Below are 18229 nucleotides of genomic sequence, written 5' to 3' on the forward strand. Positions count from 1 at the left end.
GCCATAGCCACTAAGCCTGCACGTCCGGAGCCTGTGCTCCGCAACGGGAGACGCCACAACAGTGAGAGGCCCGCTTAACACAAAAAAAAAAAAAAAAAAAAAAGAAGAGAGTAGCTCCCGCTCGCCGCATGCAGTAAGGAGGACCCAACGCAGCCAAAAATAAATAAATAAATAAATAAATGTTTAAAAATACACCTATATAAGACTAGAACCCAAACTAAATTATATAAAAACAGACTACAAAAGCCTGGGACACATTTCAATTCCTGGAATTATGATGTAGTGGTAGAAAGAGAATGGGTTTCGGAGTTAGAAGTCCTAGTTTTTCCACTTAAAACCTGTGAGATCTTGGATGAGTCACTTGGTCTCTCTAAACTTTATTTTACTCATCCCTGAAATCTGTAACAAAAGGTTACTTTAGAGGCCTTTTGCAAAGATCAAATATATTGATATGTACTGTATTTTTAATCATAACATACTGAAATTATGATACACTTAGTTTTGATAAGAAAATTAGAAATATTTGCTATCTGGGCAGCATCTGGCTCACCTCAACCAATATTTAATGAGCACCTTTGATGTAATGTTTGCTATACATTATAAAGTTTCTTTTTATAATTTCTTAGTTTTTATATTTTTACTGTGGAAATCTCAAACATACACAAAAGTAGAAAGAATAATGTAATTTGATGCTTCTCAAGCATTAAGCGTTCCCATGATTCACCTGGGGAGCTTGTTAAACTACAATTCTGACTCATAGGTCTGGGGTGGGGCCTGAGACTCTGCATTTCTAAAAAGCCTCCTTGAGACTGACATGTTGCTGACCACAGCTACCATATATTTGTGCTGCCCTAACAAAATGCCATAGACTGGGTGGCTTAAACAACAGACATTTATTTCTCAGTTTTGGAAGCTAGTAAGTCTGAGATCAGGGTACCACCATGGTCAAGTGCTGGTGAAGGCCCTCTTCTTGGTTTGCAGACAGCTGCCTTCTTTCTATACCCTCACCAGAGGGAGATCTGGTGTCTCTTCCTGTTCTTATAAGAGCACTAACTCTCTTAGTGGGGGCTCCATCCTCATGATCTCCTAATACTTCCTAATACCATCACATTGGGGGTTAGGGCTTCAACATAAGAATGTTGGGAAGACATATATGGTCCATAACACAAGGATATAATGAACCTCCAAGTACTATAACTTAACATCAACAATAATTAATTCACGGCCAATTTTGCTTTTGCCTCCTTATCCCCTTGCCCTCCGCAGATTATTTTGAAGTAAATATCAGACATCCTATCTTTACAAATATACATCATATATTTCAATATGTATCTTTAAAAAAAGAGAGATATTAAAGTACTTCCTTTGAAAAAAATAACCACCAGACCAACCCACCCCCTCATTCAACAGTGATTTCTTAATATTATTCAAAATCCAGTCAGCATTCATATTTCCCTGAATGCTTTTTTTTATTGTGATATGTTAATTTGTCTCTTCAGTCCTTTTTAAAAAAATTTATTTACTTTATTTTTTGGCTGCATTGGGTCTTCATTGCTGCATGCAGGCTTTCTCTAGTTGCAGCGAGTGGGGGATACCCTTCATTGCGGTGCGCGGTTTTCTCATTACGGTGGTTTCTCTTGTTGCAGAGTAGGGGCTCTAGGCAAGCCGGCTTCAGTACTGTGGCATGCGGGCTCAATAGATGTGGCTCACAGGCTCAGTAGTTGTGGTGCACGGGCTTAGATGCTCCATGGCATGTGGGATTTTCCTGGACCAGGGCTCGAACCTGTGTCCCCTGCATTGGCAGGTGGATTCTTAACCACTGTGCCACCAGGGAAGCCCTCTTCGGTCTCTTTTAATCTGAAGATTCCTCTTCCAGCCTTGTCTTTTCCTTGCCCTTTTTCTTTTTCTTTTTTTGTTAAGAAACTAAGGCGTTTGTCCCATAGAGATTTCCATACTCTGGTTTTGCTGCTTTGCATCCTCATGAGGTTGTTTAACATGGCTCTTTCATTCCTGTATTTTCTGTAAATTGGTAGTTGGATCCAGAGCCTGAATTGGACTCAGGTTTGCTTTTTTGGCAAGGCTACTTCAAAGGTGGTGCTGTGCACTTCATCAGGAGGTCCATAATGTCTGGTTGTCTTTCTGTCCATAACCTTTTAAAAGGAGTCGGCGCTCCAATGAAACCCATGATTGGGGCATGCTGCCACCAGGTGGTAACAGCACACATAGCCACAGGTTCAAGCAGCAGAACAAGAAACACTTTTCAGCAGAGATCCCAGAAGGCGGGACATGTCTTCCTCATTGAACCTACATTAAATCACCAAGATTTTTTTAAAATTTTATTTACTTATTTATGTATTTTGGCTGTGTTGGGTCTTCATTGCTGCGCGTGGGCTTTCTTTAGTTGTGGCGAGCGGGGGCTACCCTTTGTTGTGGTACGTGGGCTTCTTACTGCGGTGGCTTCTCTTGTTGCACAGCATGGGCTCTAGGCGTGCGGGCTTCAGTTGTTGTGGCACGTGGGCTCAGTAGTTGTGGCTCACGGGCTCTAGAGCGCAGGTTCAGTAGTTGTGGCACACGGGCTTAGTTGCTCCACGTCATGTGGGATCTTCCCAAACCAAGGCTCGAACACGTGTCCCTTGCATTGGCAGGCGGATTCTTAACCACTGGACCACCAGGAAAGTCTCCTCATTTAATTCTAACAATTCCCAGGAATGTTAATCACTGTGTCCATGGTAAAACAGTGGTGAGGCCGGGATTTGATGTCTATGCTTTTTCTCTCTACCATTTCTGCAGCCTGCTACCTTCTCTTTTGGTTTGTACTGGAGTCACCTGTACTTGCTGTCCTCCCCCAGCTTACAGCTCTAATGATTTTTCTCCTGTTCCCTTCCATCCCCCACCCCCATTCATTCTCCACCCATCCCTGCCCTGGGAAGCTGGCTTCTGTGAATTCTATCACCAGGCTGCCTTACCTGCTGGCCTCCAATGACTTCCAATTGAATTCACCCCGATTTATTCTTCATGCTTCTTCCCCACCTCACGCTGTTTCCGAATGCTGCTTTCCTCAACTACAACTTCTGTGCCAGGTGGCCCCTCTTCCATGGCTTTTCACCCAGCTTCAGTAAGTACCTCTCTTGCCCCTCAGGCCTCAGCTTCCTGCTATTCTATTCCCTGGGAGTCTCAAGTTCCCCTTTAGTACTCTTACTCCACCTACCTCAGTAAAGAGTATCTTCATTAAGATGGCTCTAAAAACTGCGCAGCTGGAGGGGCCACGTGTTTCCTGCTGGGATTCTCTCATTCTCTTCACTCTTGTCCTCACCTTTCATTTTCTCCTCAGTTGACTTCAGTGAGGCAAGCCCCTTAGCGCTTTTCTGAAAGGTTACCACCGGTTCCATCTTCCCTAGCAAATGGTTAACTCTCAGTTCTCATCTTATTTTTAATCTCCTAGCAGCTTTTGATGCACTCCTTGATGCACTTCCTCTCCAGGCCTGCCCAGTCACCATGTGCTCCTCCTTGTACCTTCTCAGCCACTCCTTCTCTTCCTGACCACATCGTGGTGGCATGTCCCGGTGTGCAATTCACAAACCTCTTCTCCATCTCCACTCCCTTCCTACTCATCTCATCTAGTCCTGGAGCTTAAATACCACCTCTGCACGGATGACTCCCCAGTCTGTCTGTAGTCTCAATCTATCTCCAGAGTTCCAGAATCACATATCTAGCTGCCTACTTGCTGTTCCAAAATTAACAAAGCCTCGGATAGAATTCTTGATTCCAGACCTCCTCCCACCCCCTATATATAACCATCTCATTCAATGATATCACGATTCACCCAGTTACTCAGCTCATAAACTTTGGAGTTATCCTTGACTCCTCTCTTCTCCTCACTCCCCAAGAAGATTCTTCCTTCAAAATATATCCAGTGTCCCAACAACTTTTCACCATCCACTACTGTCACCCAAATCCAAGCCACCATCATCCATTTGGACAGCAGTAGCTTTCTTGACTGGTCTTACTGCTTAAACTCGTCCCATTTCCAGCTGGTTGCCTACACAGCTGCCTTCTGGTCTTTAAAATGTAAATCAGTCATATCACTCCCCAGTTGTGACTTTACATCACACTTGGAATGCAGTCTGAAGTACTTCATGGGGCTGCAGGGCCCTATGCAATCTGGTGGCTTCCACCTCCCCATCTAACTGCCAGCCTCTCTGCTCTTGCTGCCTTCGTTCCAGACACATGGGCCTTCTTTGAACATGCCAAGCCTGGTCCTGCTCAGAACCTGTCTCTGTTGTTCCCTCTGTGTAGAATGTTCTTCCCCATCTCCACATGGCTCTCTATTTCTGGCCCTTCACACCTCTACTCTCTCATCACCTCCTCAGAGGGGCCTTTCCAGATGGCCTTATCAAAAGCAGCAGCTCTCTGTTTTGCTATATACCCTAGTTTGTTTTATTTTTTAGATTCCACATGTAAGTGATATCATACAGTATTTTTCTGACTTATTTCACTAAGTATAATATTCTAAGTTCATCCACATTGCTGCAGATGGCAGAATTTCATTCTTCTTTTACAGGTGAGTAATATTGCATTGTATATGTATATACCACGTCTTCTTTATCCATTTGTCTGTTGATGGGCACTTGGGTTGCTTCCATACCTTGGTTATTGTAAATAGTGCTGCTATATATAGCAAAACAGTAACAGACTCACAGATGTAGAAAACAAACTAGTGGTTACCAGTGGGGAGAGGGAAGGAGGCAGGGACAAGATAGGGATGTGTGATTAAGAAATACAAACTGCTGTGTATAAAAGAGATGAGGAACAAGGATATACTGTACAGCACAGGGAATTATAGCCATTATCTTATAATAACTTTTAATGGATTATAATCTGTAAAAATACTAAATCACTACGTTGAACACCTGAAACTAGTATAATACTATAAATCAACTACACCTCAATAAAAATGAATAAATAAAAATAAAACAGCAACTCCCTCTCTGCATCACTTTCTATCCCATCCCTACTTAGTTTTCTTAGTCAGCATGTGTCACAATCCAAAATGAAATCACTTATTTATGTGATTTCACTAGAAGGTCTCACCCACTAGAAGGTAAGCTTTTTGAGAGCAGGGACTTGCAGACGCTCAGTAGATACTGGTCGAGTGGGTTAATGAGTGAGTGGTATCATTTTCATTTCTGTCTATACACAGAAAGCACTTGGCATATGCTTGCTCACTGGAGAGTCTTAGAATCCAGGCCCTGATTCTGAAGGTTCCAAGCCTGGTGCAGGCTCCTCTTGAACTTGGGGGTGGACAGTGTGTGAACTCCCTAGGGTCCCCAAGGGATCTGCAAGCCCTTCTCAAGGGCATGGTGGTATCATGACGATGGGGTTGGAGGTTTCAGAAGACTGTCAGTGAGCCTTCTTACTGTGGCCACGGCCATTTCTTCACCTCAGCCCTCCTCTTTTTCCTTCAGTTCAGATCTACACACATCCCAGAATCTTCTGCCAGCTCTGCTGGTGGGGAGGCAGAGCCAAGGAAGCTCTGCTGTGACGAACTCATGGCAAGGAGGGGTCCACAATCATTGTTGCAGAGGAATGAGTGCACAACAGAGGCCAAGCAGACAGGTGCAAAATGCCTCAGCTGCAGCCCATCTTGTCCCAAAGTACTAGCCTGAATCTTTCTGCTCTTGGATCTGCTGCCTTGCCTGAACCTAGAAATATTCCTCAGAGTGAACAAGTTGGGCTTTCCACACTCCAATCCAGCTTCAGAGATTCTGGGAATCCCGGCTGGCATGAATAGCTTCTGAACAGAGAGTTAAAGCTATTTTAAGATTTTGTTTGTAGCCAGGGAGGGTGATCTGTGGGCTCTGGTGACTGTAGAAGATGACCCTCCAGATGACCTGTTCTTCTGATGGTCATGGCTCTCAGGCACATTGTTGCAGCTGAATTGGAGTTGGGAGACAACGCAATATCACTTTTTCCTTGGCAGATGTGGATGCTCATTTATTTACATGCTATTTAAAACGTATTGAGTTTTTTAAAAATTTCTTTAATTGAAGTATAGTTGATTTACAATGTTGACTTAATTTCTGGTGTACAGCAAGGTGACTCAGTTATACACATATATACATTCTTTTTATATTCTTTTCCATTATGGTTTATGTATTCAGTTGTTATGACATAACATTTTTTGTGATGTTTAACTATATTCCTTTCTCCATGTGGTTTACTACTCTCCCCTCAACTCCACACCCTCCTTCATTCAAGGTACTGCCTTTTTTGTTGTCTATGTCCTTATGGAAAGAATGTGATAGAGATGAAAGAAAAATCAAAGGAGTCTCTCTTGCTTTGGTGTCCAAAAATGTGTGCACTTCCATAGAGAAGACTCCAAGAATAGACAAAATCTCTGTGGGAGAGAGCAGGGCTTCCTGAACCCCATCCTCAAACAGAGAAGAGATTTCCCTGAGGCTGGAAAAAAGAAAAGACAAAGGGGAAGTCCTGATGATGGAGACCTTAGTGGCGTTCTGAGGGACAAGCCCTGCCTACTGGACAGAGCCCCAAGAGGTAAAGCTGAAGCCTGGGAGGAGGGAGCACCCTGATTCCCATACTCTTAGATGGCACAGAGGGGAAAAGAGCTTCCAGGTCTGCCTGGCTGTCAGGAATGAGAGCAGTAGCAGGAGCCACTGGCATGGGCTGATGACCAAGGGTCAGATGCTTATTACCTCCATCATCTTAACGGGATGAGGGAGAAATTGAGGGGTGGACTCCAAAGACTATGTTTCTGTTCCTTTAGCAAAATGGGGATTTGAATTCAAAATTAAGCCGAGTTCTCTCTCTCTCTCTCTCTCTCTCTCTCTCTCACACACACACACACACACACACACAAACACACATACAGTACTTCAAAAAGAAAGTTTATTGAGCTCCTACTGTGTACCAGGCTGGATAAGCCACATAGACACAGACTCTGGTCTCTAGAGTTACAGAGTCTCTCTGGGGGAGTAACACTCGACCAATTGGCCATGAGCCTTGGTGCTAAGTGGACTACTGGAGATGTGAGCATAAGGCTGTATGATCACAGAGGTGGAATGTGTATTCTTCTGAGAACTATACCTCAGGCTTCACAAACTTAGAAGATCCCAGTTTTGGGGTGTTCACAGCAGTCACCAAACTCCCAGAAGACTACTAGAGAAAGCCAGAGCTTGTAGGTTCTTTCACAGGAGGACAACAGACACGTGGGCCACTCTCAGCTTCCAGAAGATTGCTGAGTGTGCAGGCTAGAGGCAAGGTGCTGGGATGCTGCTGTGGGACAGTCCCCTCTGGCTCTGAAAGGGCTCAGAATTCTCCCTGTTGCCCTGCTGCCCTGCTGAGTCTCTCCTCTGGTGACAAGTCCTCCACCCACAGGGACTGGATACACAGTATTTATGTCTTAGAAGTTGGCCTTCTTTCCTCAATGCTCCACTCAGGTCCCTTTCCTTCTCCACTTAAAAAAAAAATTGAGGTGTAGTTATTTACAATATTATATAGTTTCAGGTGTACAACATAGTGATTCAAAATTTTTATAGATCATATTCCATTTAAAGTTATTATAAAATATTAGCTATATTCCCTGTTGCTATACAATATATTACTTGTCAGTTAATTTATACATGGTAGTTTGTCCCTATTAATCCTCTATCCCCATCTTGCCCCTCCCCCTTTCCCTCTCCCCACTGTTAACCACTAGTTTGCTGTTTATATCTGTGAGTCTGTTTCTTTTTTGTTATATTCACTGGTTTTATTTTTTAGATTCCACATGCAAGTGATATCATACAGTATTTGTCTTTCTCTGTCTGACTTATTTCACGAAGCATAATACTCTCCAGGTCCATCTATGTTGTTGCAAATGGCAACATTTCATTCATTTTAATGGCTGAGTAATATTCCATTGTATATATATACCATATCTTTGTGTGTGTGTGTGTGTGTGTGTGTGTGTGGTACGCGGGCCTCTCACTGTTGTGGCCTCTCCCATTGCGGAGCACAGCCTCCGGACACGCAGGCTCAGCGGCCGTGGCTCATGGGCCTAGCCATTCCATGGCATGTGGGATCATCCCGGACTGGGGCACGAACCCATGTCCCCTGCATCAGCAGAAGGACTCTCAACCACTGCGCCACCAGGGAAGCCCTATACCACATCTTTATCCATTCATCTGTTGATGGATACCTATGTTGCTTCTATGTATCAGTTATTGTAAATAATGTTGCTATGAATATTGGGGTACATGTATCTTTTCGAATTAATGTTTTCATTTTCTTTGGATATATATCCAGGAGTGGAAATGCTGGATCATATGGTAGTTCTATTTTTAGTTTTTTGAGGGACCTCCATACTGTTTTCCACAATGGCTGCACTAATTTACATTACTGCCAACAGTGTACAAAGGTTCCCTTTTCTCTACATCCTCACCAACATTTGTTATTTGTGGTCTTTTTGATGATAGTCATTCCGACACATGTGAGGTGATATCTCATTGTGGTTTTGATTTTCATTTCTCTGATGATTAGTGATGTTGAGCATCTTTTCATATGCCTATTGACCATCTGTACGTCTTCTTTGGAAAAAGGTCTATTCAGGTCTTCTGCCCATTTTTTAATCAGGTTTTTTTTTTTTGATATTGACTTGTATGAACTGTTTAGATATTTTGGATCTTAACCCCTTACTGGTCATATCATTTACAAATATTTTCTCCCACTCAGTAGGTTGTCTTTTTGTTTTGTTGATGGTTTCTTTTGCTATGCAAAGATTTTAAGTTTAATTAGGTCTCATTTGTTTATTTTTGCTTTTGTTTCTCCTTCCCTACTTTTGTCACTGACAACTTATTTTCCTGGATTAGTGTTTCTCTGATAATTGTGACCCTTTTACTTGGCTGTTTTTTGTTCTCCTGGTAAAGATTTGAGGGAAACATCTTTATTTCATGGGCAACACACAATCTTGCTCTTTGGGTGGGCCAGATTTCTAAATTTTGGTGATTTTCATAAATTCTGTTATTTCCAATCAGACAACACTTCCTGCCCAGGTTCCCAGGTTCTGGGAGTGAAGGCCATTTGGAGAGGATTATCTAGCTCTGAAACCACTGTCCACATACAGATTTTTTTTTTTTCTTTCCATCCAGATGGTCATTCATTAAAAGATTTTTTTTAATTGTAAGTAATCATACCTGTTGCAATTTTTTTTTAAACTGCAGGTATTACTTTGAAAAACAATTCAGTTTTGAAAGGGTAATAGACAAGCCTGGTATAAAATTCAAAATGTATAAAGCCAAAGTGGTGAGAAGCCTTTCCTTCCCTTTCCTCTGGTCAACCAGTTCCCCAGAGGCCATCTCAGCTACCAGTTTATTTTGTCTATGTATACATTATAAATTTTCCCAGTTTGTTGTTTGCTTTGCAATTTATTTATTTTTGTCAGATTGATGTTATAACATTTTTATATAATCTATTATTTTTAGATCTAAAAATTAGTTTAAATATGCATGCAATAGCCCGCACACAAATGTTCATAGCAGCTTTGTTTGTAATAGCTTCAAACTGTGATCATCCCAGATGGCTTTTGACAGGTGAATGGTTAAATAAACTGTGGTACATCCAACCATGAAATGCTACTCGGCAATAAAAAGGAATGCACCATTGATGCATGCAACAGCTTGGATGAATTTGTTTTGCAAAATGTTACCACTGGGGGTGTGTGACATAATAAGAAATACATATTTGGTGTCTACCCTCCCCACTCCCCCTTTCCTGGTGCACAGCTCTAAAACGCTTGTAATCTCTGAAGTGGTAAGTGTGTTTTTGCTGTTAATGAGATGACTAGTGGCTGGAGGATCCTGGAAAGCTCCTAAGGATGGGGGACTGGTTTTTGCTTGGAAAGTCAACCATGTGATTAGAGGGTTGGAATTTTTAAAAATATTTATTTATTTATTTTATTATTTATTTGGCTGCACCAGGTCTTAGTTGCGGCATGCGGGATCTTTAGCTGCAGTGTGTGGGATGTTTTAGTTGTGGTGTGCAGGATCTAGTTCCTGACCAGGGATCGAACCCGGGCCCCCTGCATTGGGAGCATGGAGTCTTAACCACCAGGGAGGTCCCAAGGGTTGGAAGTTTTAATCAATCATGCCTACATAGTGAAGCCTCTATAAAAAACCCTAACTGAAGCTTTTGGAGAGGGTGCTAAGTACTTCAAGGTGCTGGGAGGGTGACGGTCCTGGAGAGGGCATGGAAGCTCTGCACCCCTTCCCATACATCTTGCCCTATGCATCTCTTCCATTTGGATGTTCCTGAGTTGTATCCTTTAATAATAAATCAGTAATGTAGTAAATAAACTAATTTTTCTGAATTTTGTGAGCTGCTCTAGCAGGTTATCGAACTCAAGAAGGGGGTTATGAGAACACGTGATTTATAGCTGCTTGGTCAGAAGTACAGGAAGCCTGGATTCCAGATTGGCATCTGAAGTGGGAGCAGTTTTGTGGGACTAAGCTTTTAACAATTGGGGTCTAATGCCAATTTCAGGTAGATAGTGTCAGAATTGAATTGAATTGTAGACACCCAACTGGTGTCAGAAGTGTTCAGTGTGAGTAGTAGTACAGAAAAAAGAGGTTTTTTGTTTTTTTCCAATTTAGAGAGAAACTGAGCAAAGCATACAACAGAACTCTCTGCATTATTTCTTACTACCGCATACGATTCTATAATTATCTCAATAAAGATTTCAACTAAAAATACACAAAATAGAGTAGTAGAGAAAGTAAACACTAAATCTTCTTTTCATACCTTATCCTAATTCCATTTTCTAAAGAGAATGTTAACACTATAAAGTATATCCTCCCAGACATTTTCCTATACTTACACATTTTTCTAAACAAAAATGGGGCTGTGTTTTTGTTTATATCAGTAGCTTATTTTGTTCACTTAGAAAACAGACATCGTTTCATGGCGTTTAGGGTTGCCAAATATAGCAAATAAAAATACAAGATGTTCAGTTGAATTTGAATTTTGGATAATGGATAATTTTCTTAGTGTAAATATGTCCCAGTATGTTGCCATTTTATTCAGCAACCCTAATGGCAGTATACTTATCTAATTCTTTTGAAAAATTGGTTGCATAGTAGTCCACTTATATTTAGCCTTTTCCTACTGATGAGGGTATTCTTTAGATCAGAGTGTTCATCATAATTCTCAGTAATTCATCAGGTCTCTTACATTTGTACGGTACCTTAAATTATTCAAATTTCTCTCATATTTCATTCAACAAAAATTAACTCAGAATTACAGCAGAAAAATCCTGGGCTTTGGATTCCTGGCTGTTATTCTTATCAGATACTTAAACTTCTTGAACTTCAGTTTCCTTATTTGTAAAATGGGAATAAGAATACCTACTCTGCAGGATTAGAAATAACATGTATACAACCCCTAGTAGTGCCTAGCAGAGAATGGAACTCAAGAGATAAATCATTGTTATTTACAGTAATGTTAAGATCCTGTGGTAGGTGCTAAGGGATAAACAGAATTAAGAAACATATTCCTGACATTTTTGGGTTACTTTTAATTTTGAAATAATTTCAAAGTTATTGGCAAGTTGCTAGGATAGAATAGAACAAGGAATTCCCACATATTCTTTACCCAGATTCACTAATTCTACATTTTGTCCTATCATCATCATCATCAACATCCTCCTCCTCCTCCTCTCCCCCACTGTCATTTTTTCCTATAAACAAGAACATTCTCTTATACAACCATAATTTAATTATCAAAATTAGGAAATCTAACAAATTCCCAAAGTAGTTTTCAAATTCAAATTCCTGAAATATTTTAATAGGTTTTTTGGAGCTATCTCCTTTTCTAGTAGGACTATGGCCCAAAACTTAATTTTGTGTGGCTTCTCATTTTCTCTTGGATTGGATATAAGAATCAAGGCATGGTTTGTAGCCTGAGGTGTGCTAACCTGACTGGCCTCAGAAGAGAAACAGCATTGCTATGAACGGACTGAAGTCTTTGCTTCCTGTCCCCACTGATGACTCAGCTGCAAATGGTCCTGACATTCAGGCATTCATTCCACCACCAGAGAAGCACAGCTCTCGCCCTGCCTTGCCAGGCTCGGATACTCTTATGCTGGCAGAGTGGCTGCGTGGGCTTCCTCTGAAATGCACAACTGCTCATCTCCCTTTCCTGGTCAGCACCCCTCCCAACTCTAGCCTGGCACACAAGGCCCTTCACAAAGGGTTCCCTGATTACTGGCTCTTCCTTTCCTGCCACACCCCTTGTTTCCTGTGCTCCACCCAACATACCTTTCTCCCGGGAGACTTGTGTTTTCTTGCCTCTGTGCTTCTGCACATAGAGCTCCTCCTGTCTGGGGAATGCTCTTCCCTCGTCAAATTTTTTTCTTTTTCTTTTTTTTTCAAGGCCTAACTCCAGTGCAAAATACCTCAATCCCCTGATCAGAAATAATTGCTCCCCATTTTCAGCTCTAACCAGCATGGCTGAGTGCACTTGTATTTGGTGCTTCTGTCTGGTCCTTTATTAAAGTTGGTTGTCTATGGATCTGGCTATTCTGTCTTTGAGATTCCTTGGACAGAAGACACATCTCTTTTCTTCCCTTTTCTGGCATTGCCCTGAACAGGGTGAGGCATAGGGTAGACACTAGTGACTGATAAAAGAATGAATAGCATGAATTACCCTGTGTGAGAGGGGCAGACGCTTGGTTATAGAGATGATGCATGTAAGTGCACATTAATCGTTCAAAAAATTGTAGAGGGTTTTATTATTGCTGCTAATGGTGTTATTATTGGTAGAGATGTTACATTCCAAATGGCCTGACCCACCCAGTTAGTGACTCAAGAAACAGGGAGCAGCAGAATCATATCCAATTTCCTTATTGTCCATTTGAGGAAACAGGTTCACAGAGGGGCAGGCACTTCTTTCAGGTCAGGTTCCACAGCTCAGAGCCCTGCCTCCTTGCACTGGACTGTTTTGTCTTACAGCCTAATCACTCTCCTTAATTCAGTAATACTCAAGCTCTTTTGAATATGTACACTCAACATAAGTTTGAAAAACTTTAAGTAGATATCTAAATTTTCTTACCATACTTTTAGTAATAATTTTTATAACCTCCTTTATTTATATAGAATTCTAAGTTAAAAACTGTTATTTTCCTTAGTACTCTTAACCATGTGAGGCAGACAGGCTTGACTATATTAGCCCCATTTTACAGACAAGACTGGAAACATTCCCATATTTAGTATAATACAGATCCAGGATATAAACCCTGGCCTTCCACACTCACAGCTGCTCTTTTCCTATTACTTTTTGACACATCATTTTAAAGTCATCTGATTTTACAATGTTTCACAGTATCAGAGTAACATCTGTAACATCTAATCCTGGCAGGTTAACTCTTGAGTCAACCAATTTAACTACCCCATAATCTGGCACATTTTAAGGCACTGTTAATACCTCCAATTCAATCTCACAGCTATGTTCGTAACAGGGAAGAACATTTTGTATTCTATCACAAGTTAATCAGTAAAGGGATGTTGCCTATAAGCTGAAATTATACATAATGGCCAATCTCTGGGAACCCTGCCTCCCAGGTAATGAGCATTAAGCTAAAATACCTTTGTTTAGCTGACCAGGCTCACCTGTGAACAAATAACACAGCTCCTCTGGAGGCTGACGGGAACCAGGAAGTGTTTGACTTTACGCCGTCCCCTTTCAGTATAAAAGAAGCCTGAATTCTAACTCAGGCAAGATGGTTCTTTGGGGGCATGAGCCCGCCATCTTCTCAGTTTTCTGGCTTTCTGAATAAAGTGGCTATTCCTTGTCCCAGCAACTCGTCTCTCCATTTACTGGCCTGTTGGGTGGCGAGCAGTATGAGCTTGGGCTCAGTAACATGTTTGAGCGCTCCATGAACCAAAACTGCAGCAGAGCTGATCTTAAAGGACCAGGGGACACAATAGTTAAGCACGTTTTCAGCTCTTAAGCTGGGCCTGGCACACCCTCATCAACTGCTTAGATGGCAAGCTGAAGCAAATAAGTGAGTGACAGGAGTAGAGGGAAGGCCCATTTAGGGGTGGACACTGATGACAAACACAAGCAGGGTCAGACCCTCTTTTTAGGTCTAACATCTCCAGGAGTGTTGGTCTACATTATTACTTGCAGGGTAGAGGGCAATACTTCTGGAGTCTAGAATATATAAGGGAAGGGTCCAATTAAGCTGCTTGCCTGCAGCCTAAAAGACCAAATATTGCTAATTTCATCCATGCCAAACCAAGAAAATGGTTCACTCTTTCCTGATTTAGGTTTAAGAAGAGGACTGATCATCAGGGAAACCAGAGAATTCCATCCTGAAGCCCAGCAGAACTAAATGGTGGGCATTTCCCTGAGTCATAGATGGCACAGGGACTCAGTAATCTACCACCGTGTTCTTAAAAGGAAACACTCATTTGGCTCGAAGGGAAAAAACTACCTTGGTAAGCTCTGGTCTTCCATAGGACGTGGAACCAGAAGAGACTAGGAAGGTCAGAGCCTGGGTGACCAGTCCTGATAGTGCAGGACTTCTTCACACAAGGTGCATGGGTCCCTGAGGAGGGTCTACAAATACTCTAAACTTCCAAGAGAGAAGTGGAGTTTCTGCATGTTTTCCTGGGGGAAGGCGTCCTTCCCTTCTCACAGATCCAAGAACAGGTTAAAATCCTGAGCTAAAGAAAAGCATTAAGCCAGCTGCAGGCAAGGATAAGGAAGGCATCATATACACTTAGAGCTCTGTGTAAGTCTGAGAGCTCACAACGCTGTCACTGAAGTTAGAACATGGACTCACAGCAGAGACAACCGAGCACTGCTTTTGTGCTCTTCTCTCTAATTGTACTTAAAATTCTTTCCAAAACAAGGCCCTAGGAAACCCTAGGTTCAAGTATGTCCCTGGGGTTGGTCCACTGCTGTCTTGTATTCATGCTTGGGTATTCATTCACCAACATTAAACCCCAGGATAGAAGATGTGACAAAGCATCCCTCCTCCATGGCATGAGTCTTTTGCTGGTTTCAGAGGTGGATGGTGACCAACAACGAAAATACACAGGAATGTTTCCTTGGACCTGGGGTGGGATGAAAAGTGCCTGCCATGACTGTCACCATCTTTTCCCTGACACTTCCCCTCTAGTTTCTGAAGATATAGTAGAAAATAACCTTTTTTGAAGATACTGGGTAACAATTCCATAAAACAAAAACACATGCTTCCAAATGCACTGTGCTTTCAGATATTCTGGGTTTGGTTCAGCTGCCGGATGACCTGACTGATGCTTTCTCCTTGATAGCCAGGTGAGCCCACCTCCTTTAGGAAACCCACTCTATTCTTGGTAGCCTGATGGGCCACTGAGAGTTGGAAAGGGCGCAAAACCCGAGATCGACCGAAAATTCTTCCTCAGGAAGGCAATTTCATGAATGAGGTCTCTCAAAGCAAATGAAACCAAACTTCCCCAGGTGCTCCTCAATCACTGTGTCGTCTGTCGGATGGTTTTGCTCTTGACTTTGTTTTGTCCACGTTTCAAGATGAGTTCCCAAACAGACTTCAGATTTGGAAATCCCCAGGTCATATAAGGTTCCACTCTACAAAGCGTTTTTATGGTTTTAGGGGTTACTTTCACAAAGACACCACTGAAAATCTTATTCAGGCAAAGTCTTGCAATGGTCCTCTGCACCAGTGAACTCACCCCATTAATCCTTTGGATGAATACAACAAAGGCCAAAGAATATTTATCTGGCACTTTCAAGCCATGAGTTTTCACTTCTAGTCGTCACCCTGTCACATCACTGCTGCCAGGAATCATGTAGGAACCATTCTAGTTGCTTAAACTTGAGCCCTTTTCCATTCCTCTGTTCCTCCTTGTGTAAAAGCGCCTGCTTTGCCTGGGTGGCTTTGAGGGCCTGATAAGCCTTCCTCTTTTTCAGGAGGTTTTCTGGAACCAAAGGGATCTTCCTTCTTTGCTCTTCCTCCATCTTTCCCATGCACCGGGCGGGGAAGAGAGGAATGGCTCTATGTTTACGTGACCATAGAGACGTCTATTCTAGCTCAGGGGTCCCCAACCCCCAGGGCGCAGACCGGTACCCGGTCACACAGCAGGAGGTGAGTGGCCAGCTGGCGAGAACGAAGCTTCATCTGCCGCTCCGCATCACTTGCATTACCCCTCCTCCCGCCCCATGTTCAAATTGTCTTCCACGAAACCGGTCTCTGGTGCTAAAAAGGTTGGGGACTGCTGTTCTACCTCATGGCGGGGCGACCAGGACTGCTGCACCTTCTTAGCAGCAGTGAACCACGGAGGCCTTGCTAACCCTTATTCCTGCCAAGAGTTGCACAAAGCTTCCTTCGCACTGCCTCCACGCTTTTTAGAGCTGTGTCATCTTCAAAACCCAGCCCTTTCCGTTTCAGCTGTATTCTCATAATGCTGGAGGCCAGGCTGTAAACACTGAATGGCTTCCCACCATGCATTCTCTCGTTATAATTTTAAATAGTCACAAAGGTTTTAATTTTTGGATTAATTGTAAATATTTTTTAAAACAGCTGGTTATTGTAAACCTCTGAAAGTAAAGCTGTAAGACCTTAAAAGATATGCAATGGATTGGAAATACCAGAATGATTTGATACCCACTATTATCCGATAAAAATTACACGAACAAAATAAACAATTTACTTTTTAACTTGTTTTCCCTCTTTTTTCTCCTAACTCATATTTCGGTTCCACAGAATGTTATCTTAGTGTAATTTTTTTTTTTGCTTGAAAATCTTTTATCCAGTGCAATAGCACACTTCATTGCAATAAAAATACATATGTAACACTATTCCAGTTCACAGGTAGGCAGAGCAGAAAAATTTAGGGCAGTGAAACTACTCTGTATGATACTATAATGGTGGAGACATGTCATTATACATTTGTCTAAACCCATAAAATGTACAACACTAAAAGGGAACCCTCATGTGAATTGTGGTCTTTGGGTGATAATGTAGGTTCATAAATTGTAACAGATGTATCACTCTGGTGGGGGATATTGATAATGGGGGAGGCTATGCATGTGGTTGGGACAGAGAGTTTAGGAGGAATCTCTGTACCCCTCAGATTTGCTGTGAATCTAAACCGTTCTTTTAAAAAAAGTCTATTTAAAAAATACATATATAAATTTATACTTAATATTTTTTTCTTTCCTCTTGCTATTTTTTTTCCTTCTGGATTATCATTACAATTGTAGTAATTCATACAGCCCATGAAAGTCACATAAATAATGACCAAACAGTAAAACGTATTAGGACTTCTCCTGTGATGCTAGGTAGGTGTTTCTGGTATCTTGAGCTATCTAATGGACAATTTGTCCCCTGGGGGTTTTATTCCTCGTGGCAACATATTTTAGTAAGATTTTTAGAGGGGAGAGGTATACTTGTCTTTTGTTGGATGGGAGAAGGGCCACTGGGCAAGGGGAGGACGGAAATGAGAACCGTGACTACTAGCGACTTCTCTGCAAATCAATTTTAGGAAAGAGAACTTAAAAACTTGTAAAAACTTTGTATGTTCACGACACCACAAAAATCTTCACGTGCTCTCCGGGGAGGGGCACTCCAGGTCGAAGACCAAGGCCTTGACTCACCTCTCAGCAAGCTCCAGAGGCCTTTTGGCCATCCCACACCGTGGCCAGCGCTCCCCGCTCCCTGTCCTAGGTCGACCGCGCCCCCACCTCGCTGCGACCGCCCAGACGCCGCTGAGTCCCCGCCCCTTCCGGCGCGCGAGGTTTGATTCCCTTGGCGGGCGGAAACGGCCAGACCGTGACCATCCAAAAAGTTTTAGGAGCTCTCTGCGCTCGCCGCTTCTCTTCGGACGGCAGGCCGGCGCGTCTATCTTTCTGCCAGGCCCAGTCCCTCCCGGCCCTCCGCCCTCAGGTCAGTGTGTCCCGCGTGGGTGGCCGGCGTCCCGGCCGTGCGCGGCGCGGGGGACGGCGGCTCGGGCCCAGAGTGCTCCTGGCTCACAGGAGACTGGGGAACTTCGCCGGACTCCCACCTTATGAGCACGGTTCCTTGGATGAGTTAGCCTTTCCGACCCCTGGTTTTCTCCTCTGTAAGTGGAATAGGGATCGTATCCGCCTCCGGGTTATCGGTGAGGTAAAGCGCTTGCCACCTAGGGGGCTGTGATAGATGTGAATTCCCATTCCATGTTTCCATGACACTGACCGT

The 18229-nt window shown here is 42.7% G+C and overlaps 1 protein-coding gene and 1 pseudogene across 2 annotated transcripts in view; one reads left to right on the forward strand and one right to left on the reverse strand.

The window, feature by feature from the left end:
• Positions 1-15225: 15225 nt before the first annotated feature.
• Positions 15226-16020, reverse strand: LOC308618772 (large ribosomal subunit protein uL30-like; annotated as a pseudogene). Its single transcript has one exon. The product of its transcript is annotated as a large ribosomal subunit protein uL30-like (transcript).
• A 1794-nt stretch (positions 16021-17814) lies between these two features.
• MELK (maternal embryonic leucine zipper kinase) overlaps positions 17815-18229 on the forward strand; it is an 80710-nt gene continuing 80295 nt past the window's right edge. The window contains exon 1 of the mRNA XM_081236153.1: positions 17815-17938. The gene's annotated coding sequence lies outside the window, so the exon portion shown is untranslated. The remainder of the gene's footprint in view (positions 17939-18229) is intronic.

Source organism: Mesoplodon bidens, assembly GCF_964165515.1.
Source record: "Mesoplodon bidens genome assembly, chromosome: 6".
NCBI lineage: Eukaryota > Metazoa > Chordata > Mammalia > Artiodactyla > Ziphiidae > Mesoplodon > Mesoplodon bidens.